At 30.1% G+C, this 9,047-nt stretch overlaps 1 pseudogene; it reads left to right on the top strand.

Annotated features, from left to right (window-relative positions):
• Positions 1 to 5,900: 5,900 nt before the first annotated feature.
• On the top strand, positions 5,901 to 8,703 carry LOC149261580 (transcription factor MYBS3-like; annotated as a pseudogene).
• The last annotated feature ends 344 nt before the right edge of the window (positions 8,704 to 9,047 follow it).

The following is a 9,047-nucleotide window of genomic DNA, read 5'->3' as shown; positions in this document are numbered from 1 at the left end:
CTTGAAGGGAAAATTTTTAAATATAATGTTTCTCGAATGGAAGCATAAAGACCTAAAACGTAAAAAAAAAATTGTATGACGAGCAAAGAGAAATCCAAATTCCAACCCTGGTTGTGAGCACCATGTATCAACTCCATGTTAACCATAGAGGCATTACACATCTCTTTTATTTTAAGCAATACACCAATTCTAGTGATGCAATTCTTCATCAGGTTGTAATTTTCATTCTTTAAATTGCATGTTTCAATATATAAATGTATTCAACTCCTTCAAAATCACTTTTGCCACATCTTGAAAATCACCTTCAGTATTATTGTGTAGACTCACGGGGCTTCACTCAATTAACATCTGACATATCACGTGCGTTCATGGCATACTAAACAATACCCCTAATTTGACTACATATTGGAAAATACCTATAAAAATCACATTATTTAACCCCCTACCAACACGTTCCCAATTTAAAAAACTCGTACATTCACTAGATATTGTAGGCATCCATTTTTTTGTCATCATTTTTTTATACCGGTTTATATTCTTCATTAACTTTGAGCTCCATCTTTTATACCTACCAATATAAAAACCCTTTATCCCTTATTATAAGCTCAATATATTATGCCTTTTTTTCCTCAATATATATACCCCAATATGAACCAACATGGTATGGTATTGCTTCCCCACTGAAACCCTGTATATAGACTCCATAGCTTAATCCTGTGATACATCTTTATTGGATTTCAACAATATTAACTACTAAAAAATAGAATAATTAAATTAAGTCAAATATTTTAACTATAAGAGAATTACACAAAATGTTTTACCTTAAAAAAATCAATTTATAATACATACATGGTTCACATTGAAATATTTTATTTTAAATTTCTTTATACATTTAAATTGTGTATTATATATATATATATATATATATATATATATATATATATATATATTTTTGATATATATTTATTTATAATTTACATTGAAATTATGTTTTTTATTAATACTTTTTTTAATGTCGCATATTAATTTTATATTAAAAATTAAATGATTTACACATTTTTTGTTATTGGAAAATAATTAAAATTAGTCAAATTCAATTATTTTTTATTTATATTATCAAATTGATATAAATTATATTACTGAAGGTTGACATTGAAATATTTTATTTATAACATACATTAAAATATTTTTAAAAGTAAAAAATTACATATATTTTTCACACTAAAAAATGAAAATATAAAATCTTTGTATTTTCAATTATTTTATCTGTCTATAAATTTGATAGAAATTTATATTACTTGATATATATATTATAATATTTTATTTATTATCTAATTATTTTATTTATTATTAAATTTTTTATATCAAACATCAATTCAATAATAAGTATAAAAAAATTGCATATCTCTTTAACAATAAATAATAATAAAGAAAATTATTAATATATTTTTTTAATTAAAATTAATATTATATATATATATATATATATATATATATATATATATATATATATATATATATAAACTTATATTATATTTATTAATAAACATTTGAATAAAAGTATTGTAAAATTTAAATTAAACATTTAAAAAAAAAACATCTAACTTATATTGAATTATAAAATGCAATTGTGAATGATATGGTAATTTAATCTCCACATCGTTCCTCAAGCTAAATTCTAATAATTTGCGTTGGACTCCTTTATTCCTATATCTAGCTATTGTTGGTGAGTTAAACGAAATCTACTTAGATATTAACTTACTAAATAAAAATCCATTTTATATATATATAAAATAAATTAATTAATTAATTAATTAATTAATTAATGTTCTTAATATATTTCAAAATTTTAAAAATGGTAGATAAGTTTTTTTTTAAATAATCTTGTAAAGATAAATATAAATAAATAAAATATTTAAATTTATATTTTAGATTTGTATATTATATATTATAATATTGTATTTATTTAAATAAAATTTTAATAAAATTAAGAAAGAAATAAAATAATTGATTTTATATTTAAACTTGTATTACTTATATTTAATATATGTAATTGTAATATTATATTTATTTAAATAAGATATTTAATTGGGTGTTTGTATTTAATATAAGTTGATATGTGTCTTAGAAATGTGTATGTGTAATTTTTTTCATATTTAATATGGAGTTAATACTTTGTGTGTCTATATATATTAAAATTTTAAAGGTCAAATTTCTTGAAGTTAAACTTTTTCGGGACTACAAAACATAAAGAAATTACACCTCAAGAGACTTGATTCTTCTCTAAACTTAAAAGGTATGAAATTAAGATAGAATAAGATATTTAAGTGTGTTTATGTTTAATATAGAGTTGACATGTGTCCTAGATATGTGCATGTGTAATTATTTTCATACATAACATGAAGTTAACACTTGGTGTGTGTATATATATCAAAACCCCAAAGATCAAATCTCTTAGAAAGTTTAAACGTCTATTAAGTTTAAACCTCTTAGAAAGTGCAAAATTTAAAGAAATTACACCTCAAGAGACTTGATTCCTCTCTAAACTTAATAAATGTAAAGTTTATATATATATATATATAGTGTCAAGTCAAGGAAAAAAAATTTATATGCTCTTTATTTTAAACAACATACCAATATAAAAAAAATTAAGATTTTTCTTGTTTGCTATATATATATATATATATAGATATATATATATTCCTTAATTTAGATACTGAAATATTTTATTTTACTTCTTTTTCTCGTTCTTTATATCAAATTATTATTTTATTATTAGTATATTTTTAAACATGTCTTTTTACTTTTTATTTCGTTAGTTAATTATTTTCTTTAAGGTGGATATTGAAATATTTTATGAATATCTTGTATTAAAATAATTTTTTTTTATTAATATACATTTTTCAAATAATATATTTCAATACTATATTGAACATGGAGAAGTTAGAAATCTACATCACGCTAGGTTGTAATATCAAATTTTATTTTAATTGTCATGTGTCACATACATATTAGATATTCAAAAATATATGTCTCCCTCATGCTAAAAAAAATAAAATGTCTATAAAAAAGAAACAGAAATTTAATACTTTTAATTAATATATATATGTTACAACAAAAATAATAAAATAATACTCATTAACAAATTAAAAAATATCAATAACAAAAAAATCATTTCAATATTAGTTATGGATAACACCAAAATATTTTATCCATAATTAATATTGAAATGTTTTTTTGTTTTTTATATTTTTTTAACTTGTTAACCAGTATTATTTTACTATTTTTTGATGTAACATTACCAAATACCATTTAATAATATTTCTAATAATTTTGATAGTAATATGGCGAAGACAAACATTCTTCCTATCAAATAATATTAATAATAAATGTAATGTTTTTTTTAAAAGGTAAGACATTTTATATTAATTTCAAAAGGAGATACATAGTTGTTTTCATGTGTTACTAGTCTTTCATTCTAGGAAACTAAACCAATAACAAAGATTGAAAATTTTGATACTACATATCAAGAAAGCTACAATTATATTACTTAAAAAATAAAGATAACTTACAAAGGTGTTTTGTCAGAAATTGGCACTCATCACTATAATAGTGTCATAGCATGAGCATATCGTCTAGATCGAGAGTGCACCTGGATTGGTGGAGGAAGATCATTGTCATATTCATACAAGGTGAATGTAAGGTCTCATAGCCTCTTGTCCATAACAAAGGCTTGTTTTCTAACTTCTCCATTTTTTCCATCATCTCTACAATGCGCACGAATATTTCTTATGTGTGTCTCATCATTCTAAGAGAGTCCTACCCATGAGAATTTTTATATGCCAATACAAATTGATAGTTTGCATGTAATAATTCTATCAAGACAGAGTTGAAGTGCGAGCCATTGGATTCAATTCCTCGTCTCCTTATCAACTTAATGATTTGAAATGCATATGCAATTGTAACAAACCTCCTCCCTTGACCTCTGACATAGTTCTACAAAATTCGTCTAGAATAGCCTCCAAGAAATGAGCCATGGAGCAACATGTAATAGCCTAAGCCCAAGGTTGAGAGGTCGAAGGTTTTTGCACCTCAAAACAGATTTGAGGAATGCCTTTGCCCCTTGTACCTCCTCTATGACTAGATGATACTCTATGATGTGCCATACTAGAAGGGGAAAGAGAAAAAAGGGTTCAAAAAACAAAAATTGAAACATGATGTTGAAGGAGAGAACCTAGGAAAGAGAACTAAGTAGGAAAAGAGTCAAGGAGAAGATAATGAATCAAACAAGAGGACAAAATTGGCTCAATTTTGGAATTGAGATTGACTTCTCTAGTCTAGCAAACCACCCAGGAAACCTTATTTGAATTCCAAAGAGATGCATGGACCTACAAGACTACCCCACTGAAGGAGAGGGATTAAGGAGAAAATAGGAATACCATCCCAATAACCACCATGACACCAAGTGATTGGAAGAAAAGGCCAACAACTAGTAAAACATAGCAAGAAAATTAAGAGAAATTTGATAATCTTGAAAAATATTCACCAAGAGATAGATTAATTAGCACCACATGAAAACCCGATGCCACCCAAAGCTCATACCTTATTTTGATTCTATTTTATGACTTCCCACTTTTAAACAAAGACCTAGAGCTAAACTAGAAAGCAGGGGCATTACTGCTTGAAACTATTCATTGAGCCCATAACCTAATGCTCGGGGACAACCAAAACCTAGAGATAAGGAAACACCTATAAAAGAACCAATAAAGTCGAGAAGCTAAACACTCACCAGACTAAAAATTAAAGGAAAGCTCATAAATGACCAGTCATACAATAGCTTTCGATGAGAAAGTGACCAATTTATGTAGCCAACCCAAATTGTTGGCCTCACCCACCACCCTTGGTCATGATTCTCCCTAATCTTTGTAAACTTCACCCTAATTATGATATATATATCCATGGAGATGGACTACAAGTTAGGATGTCCTTCCAAGGCCTCCTGCACATCAATCTTCATAATCCATCGGACCTCCGATAACCTCACACCTCATGCATAGCCTTTCAAATGAACTCCTTCATGCATGCAGACTATAATTTAGGCAACCTCACACCTCATGCATAGCCTTTTAAATGAACTCCTTCATGCATGCAGACTATCATTTGGGAGATATATTGTATATCTCTCTTCATTCATTCATACACATATCAAAGTGATGACATAGAACCCATAGCTACTCTCCATAAGACAATAATAAATATAATATAATCTTAATTATTTTTATAATTACATTATAAAAATAAAAATAACATATGAAAATCCATACTTTAAATATGTGAAACATTTAAAAAAAATCACATCAGAAGATTTATTTATTTTTTGACTAACATTAAAAAAGCACAAATAAATATTTAAAAAAATATAAAAAATCCAATATTTAAAAAAGCCTAAACCTACCTTTTCACTTCAATCTGCAAACTTTTTTCATACTCTGAATATGGGAAACATTTCCAAAAAAATCACATCGGAAAATTTATTTATTTATTTATTTTTACTAACATTAAGAAAGACGCACAAATAAATATTTAAAAAAATAAAAAATTATCCAATATGAAAAAAAAAAAAGGACAAAACTAACATTTTCACTTCAATCTGCAAACTTTAGAGCATGCCCTCCATATCATATGTATGATTATAAACTTTGAAATTGACTCTTATAAAAAAACAAGTGTGGCTGCGCGGCCGCTAGTCCCTGCCCTAAGGCGAAGGAATTTATAATTTATAACTCATATAGATGTTCATGCTGCTTGCTCTATTGCTATTTTGGAGCTCAGCATTTGTAAAACACAGACCTTACGCATTTGCCTCCAGTAATGGTCATATGGAGCAGAGCCGACGTCTGAAGAATTATACAAAAGTAATTACCCGCAATTGATGGAGGTCTGCTGCCAAAACGCAGATCATGAGTCTTCATAAGCTCCCTTCCCATATCAGGAGAAGAGATGACTAAGACGAGCTTGGAGCCGAAGTAGAGAGACATGAGGGGCCCGAATTACACGAATTGGGCTGTGTCTGTTTTTTCTTTGTCTGTCTCTTGGCTTTCGATTAGTTAATTCCAAGGCCGGTAAACATGACAAGGAAATGTTTGCACTATGGGCACAATGGCCATAATTCCAGAACATGCCCCAGCCGTGGTGTGAAATTGTTTGGAGTTCGACTAACTGATGGGCCGATACGCAAGAGTGTGAGTATGGGAAATTTGTTGCATTATTCCAACAACGCCTCTTCCTCTAATAACAGCCCGGCCTCAGCTTCAGCTATGGAGCCTTGTGAATCAGTTGCTAATGCTGCTGCTTCTGCAGATGGTTATGTATCTGATGGCCTCGTTCATAACAATTCTCGAGGAGAGAGGAATTTAGTTTTGTGGGCTTGAGAAGAATTCAGGTTTTTTCTCTGTTATGATCATTTGGGTTCCTTCGATTTTGAAGCACAGAATTTTAATTCCAGTTGAATATTTTGCCCGGTTTTGGTTTAGGTCGATACGCTTTGCTGTTTTAGGACTTGGGTTCTTAAAATTAGTTCAAGCTTTTAGGCGTTCTCACATAAAAATTCCAAGTTCTTGCGTTCTTTGTTAGATTTACGATTTTCCCCTTTGTATTTTGGCGACGGCTTCTTGATTCTCAACTTAAAATTGTTTGGCTTTCTCTTGATGAGTTTCCCCAAATACACAGTGGGTTCTTGAATTCCTCTTATTTCTTGTGTTGGCTTAGAAATTTTTATTGGCTTTGCATTAAATCTTTGTAGTAACTTCCTTGAATTTCAATTTGGTTGTTATCTTGTGGGTTATGGGACTCAAAGCCTAATGTTTTATCTTCTACTGTTATATTCTTGATGATTTTGTCTTTGTGAAAAAGTAGGTATGTGATTTTACAGGAGGTTTTCAATTTTTTGGTTCTTTGTGGGATTCTTCTCATAAATTATTCAGTATTTTAAATTTGTAGAGTGTTATGATTTCTATTCCTTCAATTCTTTTGAGTTCCCTGTCTTTGTTTTTTTGGATAAGTAATGGTTTTTGTTTGATCTCTACCATAGTAGAGCGTTCCAAGAAATTTGAACTTTGCACCTCTGCCCCATTCTGACAGGGGGAGGGTTGCATGAGATTTAAACCATGCACCTTTTCCCTGAAAGATCAATGCCTTTCCCTACTGGCCATCCTTTAAACCTGGAATGGGCTTGAGTTGTTTCTCCAATCATTTTCAAAGCTTTTTGTTCTGGAATTTCTTGATTATCAACAAATAGACTGGGTTGAACAAAATTCATGTTTAACTATACAATTTGTGCTAGAAAATATGTTCCTATTGGCATTTTCTTTTGTTTTTCATTCCCGGGGTCTCTGGAATTTGAACTGTGAAATTTAATGTTTAATCATAAATTTTGTCTGAGAAAATATGTTCCTATTGGCATTAATCCCTTTTAACTTGATGCCATAAAAAGTTTAATTTGCTTGTGTTTATTTCTTGCTTAATGATTACTAAAGAATTCAATGTTTATACTATCTCATGATCTCAGGGGTTCCATGGACTGAAGAGGAACACCACATGTTTCTTATTGGCCTTCAAAAGCTTGGAAAGGGTGATTGGAGAGGTATATCAAGAAACTTTGTGCCGACAAGAACTCCTACTCAGGTTGCTAGTCATGCACAAAAGTATTTTATTAGCAAGAGTAATCTAACCAGAAGGAAACGACGTTCTAGCCTATTCGATATCACTGTTGAACCTATCAGTTGTCCATTACCTTCGCCTGCCTTGCTTGTATTGTCATCACAGTCTGCCTCTGATCAAGAAGAAGCCGAATCAGGTGATAATTCTGCAAATTCTGCAGATGTAGAAACTCTTCTTCCTCAGGTTGATGAAACAACTTCTGCTGATCTGACAGTGTTCCCAGGTTTTGTTACCCCTTTATGTACCATACGGGTTCCCCATATGGCACACTTTTAGACACACAATATCACAAAATTCCAATGTTTATAAGCCAACAGTTGTAATGCCAACTGCTCCAATAAAAATGGACGAATGCACAGGGTTAACCCGGTTAAGCCTCAGCGGTGTTGCAGTTGCTTCTGCAATGAAACCCTCAAAACTGTCACTCAAATTACATGGAAGACCCCCCTCTAGACAATCATCTTTTCAGGCCAAACCATCTCTCAATGAAGGCAGTAGTTTGAGTTCCAGCAGCAATGTCATCAGTGTAGTCTGAATTGCAAGGAAAAGCAGGTGTGAAGAAGATGATGGTATGGATTTTATAATGGAAACAATGGTGGTTTCCATTATGTATATATGGGTTTCTTCTGCAGCACAAAGGTTGTGTGCCTGGTTGATATTGCAATTGCTCCCAGAAATCTTCAGGTCGATCTCTAGCATTGATCTTTAGTATGCTAAATGAGGCAACAATCTGTAATTGAGTTCTTGGCCTTGACATGTTGAGGGTACAAATCACCACAAGAGCTGAAAGCAAAGAAAGTGGTATTCTGCAATTACAAAGATCCATGAATTTGACTCAAAAGAATACGGTGCTTTGCAAAGACCTCAAGTGGTTACTCTATGGGGTGAAGGGCAAGTACTTATTGTGAAGTGACTAAATATTTTTTTTATCAATGCCTCATATTAATTGATTCTATTAGTTTTTAGGAAGGTGCAGGAAGTAGCAGTAGGGTGTTCCTGCTTTCTTGTTTATTTTGAATTTTTTACTGTGTAACTTAATCCAGATAGATATTAAAGAATGCATATTTGAATATTGGCTTATATTGGGATGGATTGATTCTCATTTACCCTCTAATGTTTCAGGTCTATTTGAATTTATGTTCTGATTCTGCTTTGCAGATACAGTTTTTAAGAAATTAACATAGTGCTAATTGCACTACAAACAAATGCCATTTTGTTGGTCGTTTGCGGTGCAGTTGGAACATTTCATGATAATGTTCCATCATCTATAAAAGCATTGTTCATCATAGTGAAAGAGCATTGTGGTAACTGTATCATAGCTGGAATTG

Source organism: Pinus tabuliformis, chromosome 6 (genome assembly GCF_031772625.1).
Source record: "Pinus tabuliformis cultivar Carrire ecotype Pingquan chromosome 6, CPIR1, whole genome shotgun sequence".
Lineage (NCBI taxonomy): Eukaryota > Viridiplantae > Streptophyta > Pinopsida > Pinales > Pinaceae > Pinus > Pinus tabuliformis.
This window is presented reverse-complemented; position numbering and strand designations above follow the sequence as displayed.